Source organism: Paralichthys olivaceus, chromosome 19, assembly GCF_024713975.1.
Source record: "Paralichthys olivaceus isolate ysfri-2021 chromosome 19, ASM2471397v2, whole genome shotgun sequence".
Taxonomy (NCBI): Eukaryota; Metazoa; Chordata; class Actinopteri; order Pleuronectiformes; family Paralichthyidae; genus Paralichthys; species Paralichthys olivaceus.
The window spans coordinates 15,674,225-15,691,927 of NC_091111.1; the positions used below are offsets into that span (position 1 = coordinate 15,674,225).

Below are 17,703 nucleotides of genomic sequence, written 5' to 3' on the forward strand. Positions count from 1 at the left end.
GGATGGTCGCGGAGCACGAGGACCCACCTGACCCAGGATCAGCCTAAACCGGCCAAATCTGTTACCATCACGAATAACTTTTCTTTTTTTTGTGTGTGTGTCATTGAAATACAATAGATTGCGCCCCTCATTGGACATCTTGCATCAACTTTTAACACTCTTGTCTCTAAGGCAACATCGTCCCTATAATGAAATTAGCCGGTGTCCAATACACATCCATTCAAATGAGACGCAACAGCGATGTGAGCGAGCATCAAACCAACACTTATGACCCGGTGCTGATTTATATTATTTTTTTAACTATAGGTTACCAAGCACATTCAATATACATTTTTTTTTTAAGTGCGTTAGTCTCATGTGTATTCTACAATAAAAAGAAGGTACGTCGGGGGAGGCTCATTTACGCATGTCTACGCAGTTCACGCTATTTACAGGGAGGGGGCACTGGCGTAGGCAAACTCTTAGCTCCGACTAGCAGCCGCTGCTAAATCACCGCCTTCTCCAAGGAAACAAAACAATATCGACTCGGCTTGACGGCGTGCGACGAGCAGAGACCGTCTCTCTACACGACAACGCGTGAGTATCTCCTCTTTATTCCTCCACGTCGGGAGCAAACGCGTTTAATTTAAAATAAAAAAAAAATAAAAAAACCCCGGACTGATCCACAGGCGACTGCGATGCTGTGAGCGTTTCCCCTTTTGTTTAGCGGTTAAGGCCCCTCTGTTTGGGACTTGAAGGGGGGCCATGTTGTTTAGCCTGCCGAGTGTTTGCTTAATGTTTTAGCTCGCACAGCACCGACCAGGCAAAGTAGCACTCGCTAGCCCACCCCTCGCTGTTAGCCGCGTCGGTTCTGTTGGCTCGTTGCGGAACAGCTTCTTTGGGTATTTCCAGTCGAGAGGGGAGCTCGTGTCCAGTCCGACACACGAGCCAACGAGTTGACTGTGAAACAATCGGGGGGGAATTTACGAATTAAACGCTGATGTGTGGCAATAATAAACAGCAGGCCCGCTGCGGTTAGCATTAGCTGGTTAGCTAAGGATGTTGCTAATGCTCCCCCGCTGTCTTGTAGCACTCGCTTACACTTGAACATGTCCGATTAGCTTCAGTGTAAATAAATGAATCGGCTCAAAGAGTGAAAGACGCCAAGAGCGGGAGCTATTAACAATTGACATTTTAAAACAACCATTGCATTCACCCTGAATTAAAACCGTAGAATTAGCTCGCTTATTAGCAGCGGTCTTGCTGGCTAGGTGGGCTAGGCTAGTCTAGCTAGCCTGCTAGCCGGAGGTTTGCACTCCGGTTTTCCACAAGGAGAATAGATTAGAATCTGATGTAACGTTGCAACTTGTTTAATTGTTGTAAAAGACATCAGACACCGTTACTGTGGTTAAATCACCATAGCCGATTGCCTGCGACTCCCCGTTTAGTCATTATAACATTACAATGGTGGTAGCGTTACGTTAGCTTTATGGTCACTAGCTAACACCAGGCTCACGACGATACCTCGCTTGTTTTCTTGTTAAATCAAGACCTCAACATCACTGACAGTCACTTGTTTAGTTATTGGGTTGTTCCCCTATAACATAACAGATACATTAAACTTCCTGTTCAGCGTTAATGTGGCGTCACAGAGCGGGTAATGGAAACATATATTCAAGGAATCATCTACTGTCGTGTCACCCAAGGCACGGAATAAGTAAAACAGCAATTAGTCATGTCCCGACGTAGAGTATTAGTTGTATTAAGTTTTTCCTTGAGTCATTTAAAAAAAAAAGGTGGTTTGTCCAAATGTTCCCAGAACAGTGAGTTGTGAAGGCCACATGTTCTACTGAGTTCAGAACTTGAAAGTCCATCAGGTACAACAACTGACTTGTTATATCAGGTGTTTATTACAGACGATAACTTAAATCATGGATCTGTTATTTGTCACATGGTCACCCTGGTACAGGTAGAACAAATCTGAGGTAGCACATTCATTTGTTAAACCACCTCACTGTGCTTACACAATGAAAACACATCCCATATATATATATATATATATTCTTTGTTAAAATGCCATCAAAGAAAATTAATAATTAAATTGTGATAATTATTGTTATATTGCCCAGCTGTACTCTAAACTTAATAAAGGTCAGTTTGAATTTCAACGGTCATTTATTAACCAAAGTGTCACGTTTTGTTCAGGCTTTCCCGTGGAATGAGCATTCCATGCAGCATCCTAGGTATGAATGACGTGGCCTGGCAGGAGACAAGAGGTGGGATGCTGCATGCAAATGGTGCTCCTGAGACCGGAGGTGTGAGAGTTCACGTTGGAGGGCCCCTAACCTCAGTTGGAGGAGCTGGACAGGCTCCAGGAGGCACTCATTTACAAGGCATGGACAGGGTAGCCAACCCCACCCCAGGTACCCCGCAGCCTCTGCTGAGTGGACGATCTCAGGATGACGCCACAGTCGGATACTTCTTTCAGAGGCAGCCTGGAGAGCAGCTTGGCGGTTGCACTCCCAGTAAACATCGTTGGCCTACCGGAGATGCCAATCATATTGACCAGGTAAAAAGCCTTTATTTGGAAGACTTCAATTACTTTTTGTATAATTTTCTGCAACTTATAACTTATCTCTGTGGTGTCTTTATCTCTCAGGGGTGTTGTTTGGATGCACAATTGAGTAGAACCAAAACAATTACAGCCTCCCATTGGAAGGTCAAATTTTCCACATGCACTGTTAATGTATTGTGATTTAAACCAGGTGCCAGACATTAATTAATTACCTTTTATTTTAGGTTTGTTATATTGAAGTTGGAGCAAACTAAAAATGTCATTGGCTTTTGCCTGTAGAGCTTAATGCAGTGGAGTGCATCATACACAGGGTGAAAGGTTGAGTGCACAGAGGACAGTTAACCTGTTTGTTACAAGGTCTGTATTAAAAATACAAACAAAGCCTTGTCATTCACAGTGTTCAGAACATGTGAGACCAGTGCTTAGGTCACAACATTTGTGGTAAAACTGGGCTGAGTTTTAATATCCTATTCTTTGGTTATAGTTTCTTTCCTGAATTAGATGGGATCTTCTTACTGGTACTTGTTGCTACACACCCACCGGGCCTCACCTGCATGTCTTTGGTTCACGTGAGGAAAAAGTAAATGCAAGTGGATTCCCCATAAAGGGCCTCAAATTGTCTGCCTTGACAAGTGATTACCACTGAGCCACTGTACAGATATGTGTTTCTTGTATGTCCAAATTCAAATCAGAAAGTTGATATTCCGGTTAGTAACTTCAACTGTCAGATGTTTTTTTTCATCCTTTTTCCCTTTGAATTCAGGGCCAAACAATCACATGTTCATTTATTACAACAGATTCTTTGTGAATGGAGTGAGTACTTGTGTATCTACAGTCGTATTATTGGTTCTTTAAAGCCTTAATATTGTAATTGTAGTGAGCGTGTTCAAGTCTGCTTTATAGTTAATCAGTTAGGAATTGTTTGGTTATTCCAGTTTAACCTGCAGGAGTTTCTGAAGTCTTGTGTAACATGTTTTGCAGCCACAGAGGGAATTCATTAATGATGAGTAAAACAAGTTAGGGTTAGGATTTTTACTTTTTCAACCGACACAGATGAGTTCAGACTGAAGGAAGTATGACAAATGTTAACCCTCAGAGAAAATAATTATGGACCTAGTCAGCTGACTAGTGACCACAATAACTGAGTGCTCTGCCGATGTCCAACCCAACAAAAATTTTGGAAAACATCCAAATGCAGTTACACTTTCAGATGGTTATAGGGGGATGAGAAAGTTGCAGTTCAAATTGTTTTCCCAGTGTATATGACGCATAATGTGACCACTCTCAAAAATGAGGATTATTTCAGGACATCACGCTCACTTCCTCTGAGTGTATGTTTGTTTTCCCGTACTGTCTCGCTCTCTGTTCCTTTCTATCCATATTCTGTTGTGCTTTCACCCATATGTGCCCTCTGGTACAGATATTCAATACTGTTTGATTTAACATTAATATGTACTAATATTGACTGAATTCTGTCATTACCCTTAAAAATACACTAAAAGTTCAATGCTCAACTCAAGTATTATGTTTTTCTCTACGGGGGGGCTTTATATTGAATTGACTTAAGGGCCTCTTAATAAAAGTTCACATTTGGCCTTTATTACTTCTCTTAAAAAAGTGAGTTAAAACCCATTTGGTGGTTGTGTGCTGCAATAAAAAGAATTAATTGAAGTCTTTGTACTGCTTCTAATTTGTACTCTTTTATCTGGTGCCTTTGGTTTTCTTTTTAACAATGCAATGATTTTGATTTAGATGTTATTAAATCAAAATTGTTCTGTAAAATGTTACCTTTAAAAACCGGTTTTCTCTCTTTTCTAGAACCGTCCTTTGGATGAAATGAACTATGACTTTCAAGCCCTTGCTTTGGAGTCAAGGGGCATGGGAGAGGTAAGGAGGTTTTTCCCTGAACGTTCATCTTTTTCTCTATTATGGTACAGCAATGAACCAAAATCGTTTTTTGTGAAACACTCTGTCGTGGCTTGAAATCTGGCTCTAGAACATCTGTAGTTTGCTGCTTTGTAGAGAATAGAGTAAGCTGCAACAAAGCAGTTATTGTGACTAATGGAAGAGTAGCCGACAAAGGGGTCGGCTGCTCAGACACAAATCAACTTACACTTTGACAGTGTCGTGTGTTAAGAATTGATAGTGAAGCATAAAGCAGTATTTCACATTTCAGCAAATATGGACAGAGAAGAAGTGGATTACAAACCACAGGCGGATGCTTTTTATTTCATTTATACGTTTAGCGGTAGATAACTTGGCTCATGGGTTGAAGAATGCAGCTAGCTTCGATAACTGATGTGAATTGCAGGACACGTTAATGATTAAGACTTCGAATTCACCTTGTAGCTGTCTGAGGGTGGCCTTGAGCTAGGTTAGAAGCACCTGTGTTTCCACAGAGTTGGCAGCATTCACTACATTTGTACCCTAAGTGCAGAATTGGCTTGAAAGAATAGCGAACTGGAATTTCTCCTGTCACCATCAACGTCTACATAAATTGTAAAACGACCAAACAATAAATTCTGTATATATGCAATACTAATTGCTCCACATTTAGATATCCTACAGATGTTTAGAAAATGTGTACACTTTTATTTTCAGCTCTTGCCTGCAAAAAAGCTTTGGGATTCTGATGAGATGGCGAAAGATGGAAGGAAAGGGATGCTCCTTGGAGAGGAGTGGAGGGACACTGCCTGGGGAACATCTCGTGAGTGGCTATTGACCATGATTAGCTGTGTTGTTTTTGTCTGACTGGGGATTTGTAAAGCTTTTATTTATTTTTTTGGTATACACTGTTAGACATTTGATCACGACTTTTCATTCAGATCATTCAGTGTCTCAGCCAATCATGGTGCAGCGGCGACCAGGCCAGAGTTTCCATGGCAATGGTGATGCCAATTCTGTGCTTTCACCTCGCTCAGAAGGTGGAGGCCTGGGTGTGAGCATGGTGGAGTACGTCCTGAGCTCCTCTCCTGGTGACAAGATGGATGGTCGCTACCGGAACGGAGGCTATGTAAGTCAAATTCTCTTACTTATTTCTAACCTTATTCTCAAGTGTGGCTTATGGTCAGTTATCTAATAAATTTGTGAATACAGGGTGGAGGAGACGCTGACCCAGATGGGAGAGAGAAGAGTGATGCTCAAGAGAAAATCTCCCCATTTGAAGAGGATAAGAGCCCAGAGATGAAGGTGGGAGAGGAGAGTGATCCGGCGAAAGCCAACGGAAGAAGTCTATTAAACGGCATGGACAGAGACTGCAAAGACTTCAAGTAGGTTTCCCTGTTAACTCTAACATAAAGTGAACCTTTACCCATTTCTTTGTGCTTTTGATGTTACTAGACATTAGGGGCACACAAAAATGCACAGTTTGGTACGTACCTTTTGATGTCACGATTCACTAAGTTTTCGGTAAAGAAGAAACGGGGAACAGAAAAACGTAACAGATTTTTTTAATTTATTTTTTTTCAACCCTGGCTCACTCTGTAAAAACTATTTAGGTAAGAAAGACACAGCCAAAGTAAACACTCATGGCTGAAATGCGGACAAGAAGGAACTTTGTAACAGGGGCTCGATTATTTCCGGTACACATGCGTACCGAACCGAAAGGCCCGGGCCGAAAATTTTGTTTAGTTGGGACCAATGTACCGTAACCGTCCTACTAGATATGCTGTCTGGAGCAAATTGTATTACTCATCTAGCAAACATGCTGATGTTCAATGTATTTGATTTCCCAGTCCAACACCTGGAAGCCGTCAAGCTTCCCCCACGGAGGCTGTGGAGAGGATGGGCCCAATTCAGACAGGTTTAGAGATGATGGTACAGCACCACCCCCACGCCCTCCAACAACAGAACACTGTTCAAAACAAGGCTCCTGCTGAGGATTTCCAGAACCAGGAGGCACAGAACATGGGAGGTATGGAGCAGCAAGCCAATGTGGAGTCCCTTCAGTTTGACTACGCTGGGAACCAGATTCAGGTGGACTCCTCGGGGACTCCAGTAGGATTGTTTGACTACACCTCTCAGCAGCAGGTCTGTTGAAACACAAAACACATCTATTTAGAGATCTAACTGTAAGTAAGCTCAACAGACTGTGATGCTTTTTTTGTGTGCTTTTTCCCTCCCAGTTGTTCCAGAGATCTAATCAGCTGACTGTTCAACAACTCACTGCAGCTCAGCAACAACAATATGCCCTGGCTGCAGCCCAGCAGCAGCATCTTGGTAAGTCACGCTATTTGTATCATTCATTTAAGTACTATTAGTCTCAAGTTGGCTAGATTTAATATGGAAATATAAGTAACATGGCTGTTTTCATATTACCCAGCTGGCCTTGCTCCCGCATACCCTTACATCATCAATGCTGGCCCCCCTGGAACCGATCCCTACACTGCAGCTGGGCTGGCAGCCGCAGCCACACTTGCAGGTGATCACACAGCACATTTTCAGATCATGTGATCTTCCCAGTTTATTTCTGCATTTCTCATGCATCTTCTGTCTTCAGTTGTATAAGATGTATATGTAACATCAGAATGTTTTCCTCAGGGCCCACAGTGGTTCCACCACAGTACTACGGTGTTCCATGGGGAGTGTACCCTGCTAATCTTTTCCAGCAGCAGGCTGCATCTAATGCCAATCATTCAGCTAATCAGCAAGCATCCAATCAGGGACCAGGGCCAGGCCAACAACAGGTACGAGTTGTTTATATACTGAAGTCTGGCTGCTTTACACAGACTTAGTTTGTTAACTCCATTTCTCATTTGCCTTGTACCATGTTATTGTATATCAGGGGTAGAGAACTTCCAGCTAACTCAATTTGGCCTGCAAGGGAATTCAAAAATGCAAAAAATTCTAATGACAGCAATTCATTATTACTAGTATGTCCGACAGGGCGGGTCCCACTGTCTGCATGCCTGTCGGGTCACAATCGTGGTAAAGGAAACACTTGTGAAGCTGTTTGTAGGCACATACAATGATGAAAAGGGCTAATCTTGAGCGTCCACAGCTGGACCCATGCAGCAGAACTGGACGAGTTTCAAGGACATGTGATTTTGGATATAGTAGATGTTCTTTGGCAGAGTTTGTGTTACCAACAAGACCATGCTCTGACCGAGACAATGTTATGCAGGCAAGTCTTGTGGTGAGTGAGCCAATAGCTAAAAGAGTGAAACTTCATACAGATGGAGAATTTGTAAAGGAGTGGCTTCTTGCTGCAGTGGATAAAAATGTTCCGAAGTGTCAGCTTGTCTCAAAGAACCATAGCAGAGCAGATAAGTGATATAGCACAAGATAATGAGAAAGCCCCCCGAAGGAATCTGCAATGGGCTCCCAGAGTTTCTCTCTGGTCTGTGATGATAACCAAGAAGCCATATTTTTTGCATTTGATATGAATTCTAGTCATTACAATTCTGAATGTCACAACCAAAGGGGATCATTTGTCTGGATAATTTGTTAAAACTAAACCAGCTGTGAGCAGCATTAACATTAACACTATTATATCTCATTGAAGAGTAGGGTTGAGAATCTCTAGGCACCTCATGAGTTGTTACTGGCTTTATTTTACTCTTGACAGCTTTTAATGAAGAGCTTCAGCAGCCTGTGGGTTGAACAACATAATTGCCTTCTCCCTCAGGTAATGCGCACAGGAAACAACCAGCGACCTCTTACGCCTGGGCAAGGCCAGCAAAGTCAGCAAGAGTCTCTAGCTGCAGCAGCTGCTGCAAACCCTGCACTGGCATACACAGGAATGTCTGGTTAGTAGACCACTACACGCTAGCACTTACCCAAAGATGCTATCAACCAAACACAGTTATCTTCACAACTCGGGTGTTTTTATAACAACTCTTGAAATAATAATTCTACTTTAATTGCACAGTTATAACCAGTAATGTTTCATTTGTTTATTTTTCTCATCAGGTTATCAGGTGTTGGCTCCTGCAGCTTACTATGACCAGACTGGAGCTCTGGTGATGGGCCCCGGTGCCCGAACTGGTCTCGGTGGGCCAATGCGTCTTGTCCAGACCCCTCTACTCATCAACCCTGCTGCTGCTGCAGCTCAGGCTGGTAGGCACTGATCCATCTCTCATGATCATTTTTAATATGTGAATACAGGACTTAAGGTGACGAGTCTAAACTCATTGGCTCTCATTTTAAAAACCGCTGTTTTGTGATTGAAATCCTGCTATTGTAGAAAATAAGGCATCAGGGTTAGACAAGCTCATTTCTGGAAGGACTTTGTTTGCTACTGAACTTCAGAGATTAAATTTGATCTGTGCCACTTGAATAGTATCAATGTGACTTTCTAGTCCTTTTAAATTAAATGTCACTGGTATAATTATATCACGTGAAAGCCACACAGCCTTTCCTCCCTCTTACTTAATCATTACCAGTCTGAACCATTCTGACCGTGTTTCTCCTTTAACCCCCCAATACTGACCTCACCCCTCCTGCCAGCAGCTGCGGTGTCTGCATCTGGGTCTGGCAACAACATGTCTGGTCCTCCAGCTAACGGGCTGTACCGTTCCATGCCTCAACCTCAACCCCAGCCACAGCAGCAGCAGCAGGCTCCCCCGCCCAGCAGCGGCCTGCCCTCCAGCTCATTCTACGGCTCTGGATCGGTCCCCAACACTTCTCAAAGCAGCTCTCTTTTCTCACACACCTCCGCTGCCCCACCACCAAGCTCTTCCCTGGGCTTCAGCAACACCGGCGGTTCTCTTGGCGTGGGCCTAGGCTCAGCTCTTGGAGCCTTCGGCTCATCTGGTCAGTGACTCGGCCACAAGCTAATTTTATTAAAAACAGTAAATTTTTGATCTTTTGTTTCTTACACTGGCACACGTTTCTTTCTTTTTTTTTTCTTACAGTATCCAGCTCTACCAGTAGCAGTGTAACTCGCAGGGACTCTCTGTTGGCAAGCTCTGACCTGTACAAACGCGGTGGCAGTAATTTAACTCCCATTGGTCAGCCCTTTTACAACAGCCTGGGTTACTCCTCTTCACCCAGTCCTATTGGCCTTACACCCGGTCACTCCCCACTCACTCCTCCACCTTCTTTGCCCTCCTCCCATGGATCCTCTTCCAGCCTTCACCTTGGTAAGCTTCTTTATGTTCATAGGGTTAGGAAGTACTTTAATATTGTGTATTAATAAGACATTTCACCAGTGTAACATTTTATGGTTATTTAAAATGCTGCTCCACAAAGCTATAACCTTTAACTACTTACGTTTCATTATTGTAGTCATAATTTGAATCATTTTATAATCCTAGGTGGCCTGACTAATGGCAGCGGGCGTTACATCTCTGCAGCACCTGGAGCTGAGGCAAAGTATCGGAGTGCTGGTAGTACATCCAGTCTGTTCAATTCCAGCAGCCAGTTGTTCCCTCCGTCTCGGCCCCGTTACAGTCGCTCTGATGTCATGCCGTCCGGACGCAGCCGTCTACTGGAAGACTTCAGAAACAACCGCTTCCCAAACCTCCAGCTCCGTGACCTTCCAGGACACATGGTGGAGTTCTCTCAAGACCAACATGGATCCAGGTGGGTGAAATTTGGCTTTATTCAGGGCGAGCAAACTGTGTCGATGTGCTAAAATGTGACTAATATTTTATTTTAATTATTGAATCCAGGTTTATCCAGCAGAAGCTAGAGAGGGCCACTCCTGCTGAGAGGCAGATGGTGTTTGGAGAGATTCTGCAAGCAGCATACCAGCTGATGACTGATGTCTTTGGGAACTATGTCATTCAAAAGTTTTTTGAGGTTTGGACTTTGAAAGTTCATCCTGGTGTAAATTCATTCTCACACAATATTAACTAGAACAGTGATTCTGTGTTGGAGCATGTTAACCATTTACTGTGTTTGTATTTCATGCAGTTTGGAAGTGCCGACCAGAAACTGGCTTTGGCAACACGTATTCGTGGCCATGTACTTCCACTGGCTTTGCAGATGTATGGTTGTAGAGTCATCCAGAAAGCCCTGGAGTCTATTTCCTCAGACCAGCAGGTAATTGTAAGTGAGATTTCAATTCTTTTGAGCATAGTTTTTGCTGTCTTTTCTTAACTTTTCCCTTTTTTTAACCTTTTCTTCAATTGTTTTTTGACACAGTGACATTTGTTAATATTTTGTCTTCGTTCCATAATTTCATCACTTTAGAGCGACATTGTCCGTGAGCTGGATGGCCACGTGTTAAAGTGTGTGAAGGACCAGAATGGGAACCATGTGGTACAGAAGTGCATTGAGTGTGTCCAACCTCAGGCGCTTCAGTTTATTATTGACGCCTTCCAGGGCCAGGTGAGTTTATGAAGAGAAGAGTCTTAGTCTTGAAAATGTATATGCAACTGCCAATCAAGCCTCTACTTGTTATGAGCCAGCCATGACAATTCTTTGTGGAAGTGAATGTTATCTAAATCTCATGCATTCATTGTTTACATTCAGGTGATTTCAATCAAGATGAAATCTATTGCATTTCAGGTTAAAAGGCCTTTTCACCAAACAAAATGTCCCTCTTGGCTTTGACTAGAGCCACTGTGTTAGATATGGGGAAGACGCAAACAGTGAATCATGAGGCCACCGCAGTAACGAGCATCAAACAATCTACACTCTTGAATTTATTCTCTGGTAACGCTTCCTTAAAACACTTTTAGTGTTAATTTTGAAAAGCCACAAAGATTACAGGGTTATGTTCTGATGAATGTGAAAGGCCGGCCTGACCACAAAGTTATACAACCCACAAATCTGCTTTCTCTATGTTCCTTATTCCTCTTTCCTGCCTTTGCTGGTGCATTAAGACCACTTGCAGATTTATTAATTGCCAGGAAAGTGTTTTTCGTCACCCACGTTAAAAAAACTACTGCTCAAAACTGCCACAGGATACATTTAAGATTCTCCTTGAAAATGCTTTATGGAACTGTTTGTGAAGCTGTTTTTAAACCGCTCTGCTCTCTCTTTGACCTCCTCTCACAGGTGTTTGTGTTGTCCACACACCCTTACGGCTGCAGAGTGATCCAAAGGATTTTGGAACACTGCACTCAGGAGCAGACTCTCCCCATCCTGGAAGAGCTGCATCAGCACTCTGAACAGCTGGGCCAGGTGAGCACATCTGTCTCCAGTCTTCTTCATGTTGATCATTGTTGACATGTATGTGCTTGTCTTGTGTATTTTTGCATGTCTCCTTCGTGTTTGAACATTTCACATACTTTTTGTACCTTTGTTGTTGTGGTCTGCTAAGTGTAAAGTGTAAGGATGAATGTAATTGTACTGTTAGCTGTCATTACATCTGACATGTGATTATTTAAACATCCACCCTACCCCCTCACTTATTCCATCTAGAAATATCAAGGCGTATCATTGGAGATGACACCCAAAACATATTATACAGTGTCCCGCGATGCACTGTTCAAGGTCAGAGCAATTTGCCTCTCTCTCGCGGATGTCCCTGTGCTCCCTTCCTCTTTCCCCTTTTTTAATCCTGTCTTTTTTTTAACACTTTTAGATATTTCTCAAACTCCTGACTTTCATAGGCCTTCTCCTAACCCATTGAGCTATCTTTTTTTTCTTGACTTTTCCCTTCACTTGCTTAATGCCACAGAGGATTCACAAGGCACATGCTTCTTTTTGCCTACAGCATTTCCTGATCAATTTGTTTTACTGTTACCTCCCCAATTTCACTTAAAAGTAGAGGATCAAACTGAAGTGGTGCTCAAAAACACTTTTCACCTCAAGCCATTCGAGGGCTCAAGTTTAAGAAAAAAATGCAAGTTCTTGTTAAAACAGATTGACAGGAAATGGATTTGAAGGTCAATGCTTTACAATTAAAGTTTACATATACCTACCCAACAAATTCCCCCCTTAACAAGTATCGATTGGAGAGTGGTGTTATTTGTTGCTTGGTCAGGTGAGTCTTTGCCTCCATCTTGTCGCTAAAATTACACCCATAACTGTCTATCACCCGTTTCTGAAGGGGCAAAGATGCTTTTGGTTGTTGCCTGGTCAGCAACGCTCCAAACCAGCAGCATCTGTTTTGTCTGACCTTCCGCAGTGATGACGTAAGGGTATTAAAAGTCTACAAATGGGGGTGTCACTCAGTCGTCGACCTATCATTGTAGTTCTGCATGATTTATCTTACACCAATCAAGACCACTGGTGAAACGTAGTGCATGAGTATCCATCAGAGTGAAGGGTGTCGCACCGATTGTGACTTTCAAGTGATAAAATGGCTGTTTGCTTTGAGCTCACACCTCCACTGCCTCCTACAGGATCAGTATGGTAACTACGTCATTCAGCACGTGTTGGAGCATGGCCGACCGGAAGATAAGAGCAAGATAGTGGCAGAGGTTCGAGGAAAGGTCCTTGTCCTGAGCCAACACAAATTTGCAAGGTATGGTTTTTGCTTTTACGCACTGGGAGGGATTATATTTACTCCCTGTGGGTGATCTCATCGCTGTCTGACAATACACATTTTATTCACAAATTGTCCCCAGAAGAATATTAAATTACCAGGGTGTCATGTAACATACTTAATGTTGTTTCAGGTTTTCACAAATGACACATAATACTGTCCTCTGTTGTTACTATAGTCATAAATTCACTGCTTAAACATGGTAAACAAACATTCAGTCAGGTTTGTTGTGAAATTAACTGTAGTAGGCTGGACATCTTTCAGTGTTTCCCATTCATTATCTAGTCTGTGGCGGCCTGCCATATTCTAATTTGTCACACTTTGGTCTGTGTACCTGTCACTCAGAATCTGCTTCATGGGAGAGTGACCTTCATGCACGTAAACACCCATAACTGCCATAGATTTAATTCACTTTGTGGGAAACTCTGTCTCTGTTTCTCAATATTGCAGAGGTCGGAAACCCCAATGATGCATATATGACAACCAGCTCAGTAACATGACATTTAGTTGACCACAGACTCACTGCAGGAACCACTTAAAGGAACCTGATACTGATTTGGTGTTGAGTTTGGATGACTTGGTGTGTCATGATGTTCCATAGCCAAGACAAACTGGTACTTGCATTAAAACAATCATCTTTTTGACCTAATATCTAATCTCTGAATTAAATTTGTTTGCATACTTGAAAATAATAGAATGATTACCTATACTGTTTTAAAGTTTCTAAAACATGCACCTCAGCAAACATTGCAAATGATGAAATCACTATTTGAAGCTGGTTGAGCAGTGAGTATTTAAAACACAAAAAATGTGTCCAAATCTTTTTATTTAAAAAAAAAAGATTTGGACACATTCTTTCATTTGGATCACAGGGTGCTTCTTTTTGTTTGGTTGCACCTCCTGTGGTTTGTCACACTACCTTGCCTTTGGCCCTGACCCACCCCAAAAAAGATATCCAACAGCTTCAATTGAATGGAAAGCTCACAACCACAAAATGTTAGGTTAGCAAGGGATTGAAAATTGTTCCACTGGGAAACTTGTCCAGTCTGTTATAAGCCTTTTAAACATTTTACCAACATAATGCCACAAATACAAAGCAAACCAAACAAGAGAAAAATATTCCACCAGGATTCTTCTCAGACTGTTCATCACTGTCTCCGTCAGCTCGGTCGTGAATTGGTGTGTGTTTAATCAAAGTTTCTCTGTCTTTCCTCAGTAATGTTGTTGAGAAGTGTGTGATCCATTCTTCGCGTGCCGAAAGAGCTCTGCTGATCGATGAAGTGTGCTGCCAGAAAGACGGGCCTCACAGCGCCCTGTACACAATGATGAAGGACCAGTATGCCAACTATGTTGTCCAAAGAATGATTGACATGGCAGAACCCGCTCAGCGCAAAATCATCATGCACAAGGTGGGTCAACCACATGGACAGAGACTTTGCACAGAAAGGGTCCATCTGAATTCATATTTGGACTAAAGGAACATTTTGTAAGATGAAACTGTTGAAGCTCCTGCACATGCAAATGTTTAACTCGTCTTATAGTAACAGGTGCAACACAAACCCAACATTTTAAATGCCTACATACCCAAGAGAAGCCGATTAAATGAAAGTTTAGCAAATAGAGGTTTACCCAAGAGAGTTTTCTCTGGGCGTGTAGGGCCTTTAACAGCATCAGAAAATATTGATCCCTCTGCAGCTTTCAGACAGAGAAAGTAAAACTGCTTCATGTAGCATCGACACATGAATTACAATCCAGACAGACCTGTGTGAATAATGCATCAGTGCATTTGAAGACCCATCCGACACTGCGCAGTGATACAGGATTTATTTTAATTTTGCATTGCAGCAGTTGTGGAGTAGACAAAATGCACTGTTTGTCTTTCGTGGATGACATTGCCAGAAATTCCTGCATTCAAAGCTTGGCTGTCCTCATTCAAGTGAATCCAGGGGATTTGTCTTTTCACACAGGGCTGAAGTCGTCCTGAGTTTCACTTAAGCTTTATTCTTTGTTTAAAAAAAAAAAAAAAAAAGTTTGATCAATGATTGTTTTGAAGCTTTGCATAATGTTTTTAGAGGGTGAAAAAACTTAGCTTTCAAACACTTTAAAGCCTCAGAATATTTCTACATTGGTTTCATACCTGATTTAAACAAGATTGATTTTTAACACTGACCCTTTTCCTCTCTTTTTCTTTTTTTTTAGATCCGGCCTCACATCGCTACTTTGCGCAAGTACACCTACGGGAAGCACATTCTGGCCAAGCTAGAAAAGTACTACATGAAGAGTGGATCTGAACTGGGTCCTATCGGCGGCCCTGCGAATGGCCTCATGTAGTCACGTCCACATCCTGGGCCCCCTGAGGAAGAGGAAGAAGAAGAAGAGGAGGAGGAGGAGCCCCAAACCCCCTGTTCTGTGAGAGATGCTCCTTAGCCATAGGGCCTTTGACACCCTCTGACATCCCATTTTTTTTGGGAATTACCAAAAAACATAAAAAGACAAGTCAACCTCACCTAAGAACGCTGTGACAACTGACCCCTGCCGCTCTGCCACCCCTGGTGCAGGTCCCCAGCGTGGCCCCAAGGGTAAACAAAGTAAGCAGGCCGTTTTCGTTTTTTTTTTTTTTTTTCCTCCTGGGTAAAGCACAAGCCCACTGTTAATGATGTAATTGATGTATTTGAATGATTTTCATATTAACTTGTACATTTAGTTTTTTACCTTGTAAATTCTCTGTAGAAAAAAAATCTTATTACACATTTGCTGAAATTTACAATTCTTACAATTAACACCAGCAAGTGACTTTATAAGGCTAAACTGAGAGATCCTTTAAAACAAAAAAAACAATTCCATTTGTTTTTGTAACAAGACTTGCGTCAACTGTTCTGATTAAATCTTGGCAATTGAATATTTGTATATTATCCCATGCACAGTTAAAAGTGTTTTCCCATGCCAAAGCAGCTGATGGATTAGTTTTCAATAGCACTGCATAGTATGGGTGGAGGTTACCTCCTCCATCCGCAGGTGAGTACTATGTGTCACGTGCCACAGGCATTCAAAGGTCTTCGAGACCGGTTTGCGAGCTTGGCTTTGGGGATTGGTGCTTTAGTCTAGGGTAGTGTTTTCCAGTGGTGGTGGCTTTTTCTTGCCTCCTTTTCCAGGCTAAGTGGGGGGGAGGCGTGCGTTTACCCCAGCAGCTTGTCGTCCGTGTGACGTTTTTTTGGTACTAAATATTACAGCCTGACAAATCTGAGCTGCTGCATCCACTGAGCCCCCATTTGAGCCGTCTTACTTTTCCCTCATCCAGGTGATCGCTCGGGGTTTATGCAAGATAAAAGCTACCATTACCTTCCAGAAGCAGAGCATGAGGTTTGGTTGTACAGCGGGTGTGTAACCTGGTATAATCTTTACATGAAAACGACCGTAGTGGGGAGCTTCTTTCTTTTTCTTTTTTTTTTTTTTTTTTCCAGTGGGAATAGTGGGGAGGGAGCGGGGTATGCGTTGGCATGCTGTGACAGGTTTTAACCCTTGGAATATTTTTTTTTTTTCTTTATCATGTTTTGTGTAACATCTTATCTGTCTTGTAGTTTTTGAGATGAACACTGCCCTAGAAAACAGTATCTTTATGTACTGAATAATCATCTCTTGCGTAGTAGTAGTTTAACAATGTATAGCATCTTTATGTATGAGTAAATTGTTGCTTTTGGGCAGGGGGCTTTGCACCGATGATGGGACCCCCACCGCCTGAAGGTCAGAGTAGTGAGCATAAATGTCGTGAAGTGAAATGAATTAGAAGTAGTGGGACAAGTGTAAGAAAGGGATGTTGAAAGAACTTTTTTTTTTTCTTTTTTTTTTTTTTTTTTTTAAATGGTCCTGTTTTTCTTTTTTTAATAATTTCTGTTTCATTTGGTTGGGTCTGCAAGTGCATTGGTGGAGGTCGGTGGGGCCATCAAAAGCTATACAATTCACCTGTAATGCTCGTAGTGATGGCTTCTTTGCTTCATATGAATAATTGTAGAATACATGTAGTATATGTGCAGTTAATAAGTGTAAGATTATTAGTTTAACTGAAAAAAATTTGTCTAGTTGTGGTGTTTTGACAGGCCTTGCTCTAAATTTGTAGTGATGCTTTTATTTCGTCTGTACAGTTGTACATTTGTAAACGTTTATGCTGTAAATGGGATGTCTTTTACACTTTTTGGGGGGAAAAAAGGCAAAAATGTGCATTTTGATGTGTGTATATTCATCACTCCTTCCCCCCTGAATATAATATGTATACAGTTTTATTTGATCAAGTGTAATTTTTAAAAAAGAAAAAAAACTTTATGGCTTCACAATCTGGCATGGTTTTTGTTTTTAATCTGTTATGGGAAAGGCCAGCCTCTATTTGTACCGGAGCTGTAACATCCACTGTTGATAGTCTTTCTGAAGTGTGACAGTTTAAAAAGGAGAAGAAAAAAAAATCACTCTGTACTAAAACTGAGGCTGCATTTAGTCCTCTCTGCTACCATGGAAACTTCACGGGATATGACAAGAATTATTTTTGTACAGAAGAGTGCTGTATTTTGGAACAGCTACTACCTTGTAAGCAAAAACAGTGTAAAATATTGTCAATTATATAAATATGAACATATGAGTTTTGTCACACTGTCAAAGTCATGTACATTTTCAGGTGGCCTTATGTACATTTCCAGATGTTAGATGAAGAAAACAAACTCATTTTTGGAAGCAGAATTGTGACTATGTATGATTAAACTGTTCTTCTAACATTTGACTC

General features: G+C 41.9%; 1 pseudogene; it reads left to right on the top strand.

Annotated features, from left to right (window-relative positions):
- Window positions 1-17,695, top strand: part of LOC109636048 (apolipoprotein B-100-like) — a 36,049-nt pseudogene extending 18,354 nt beyond the window's left edge.
- Window positions 17,696-17,703: the final 8 nt, after the last annotated feature.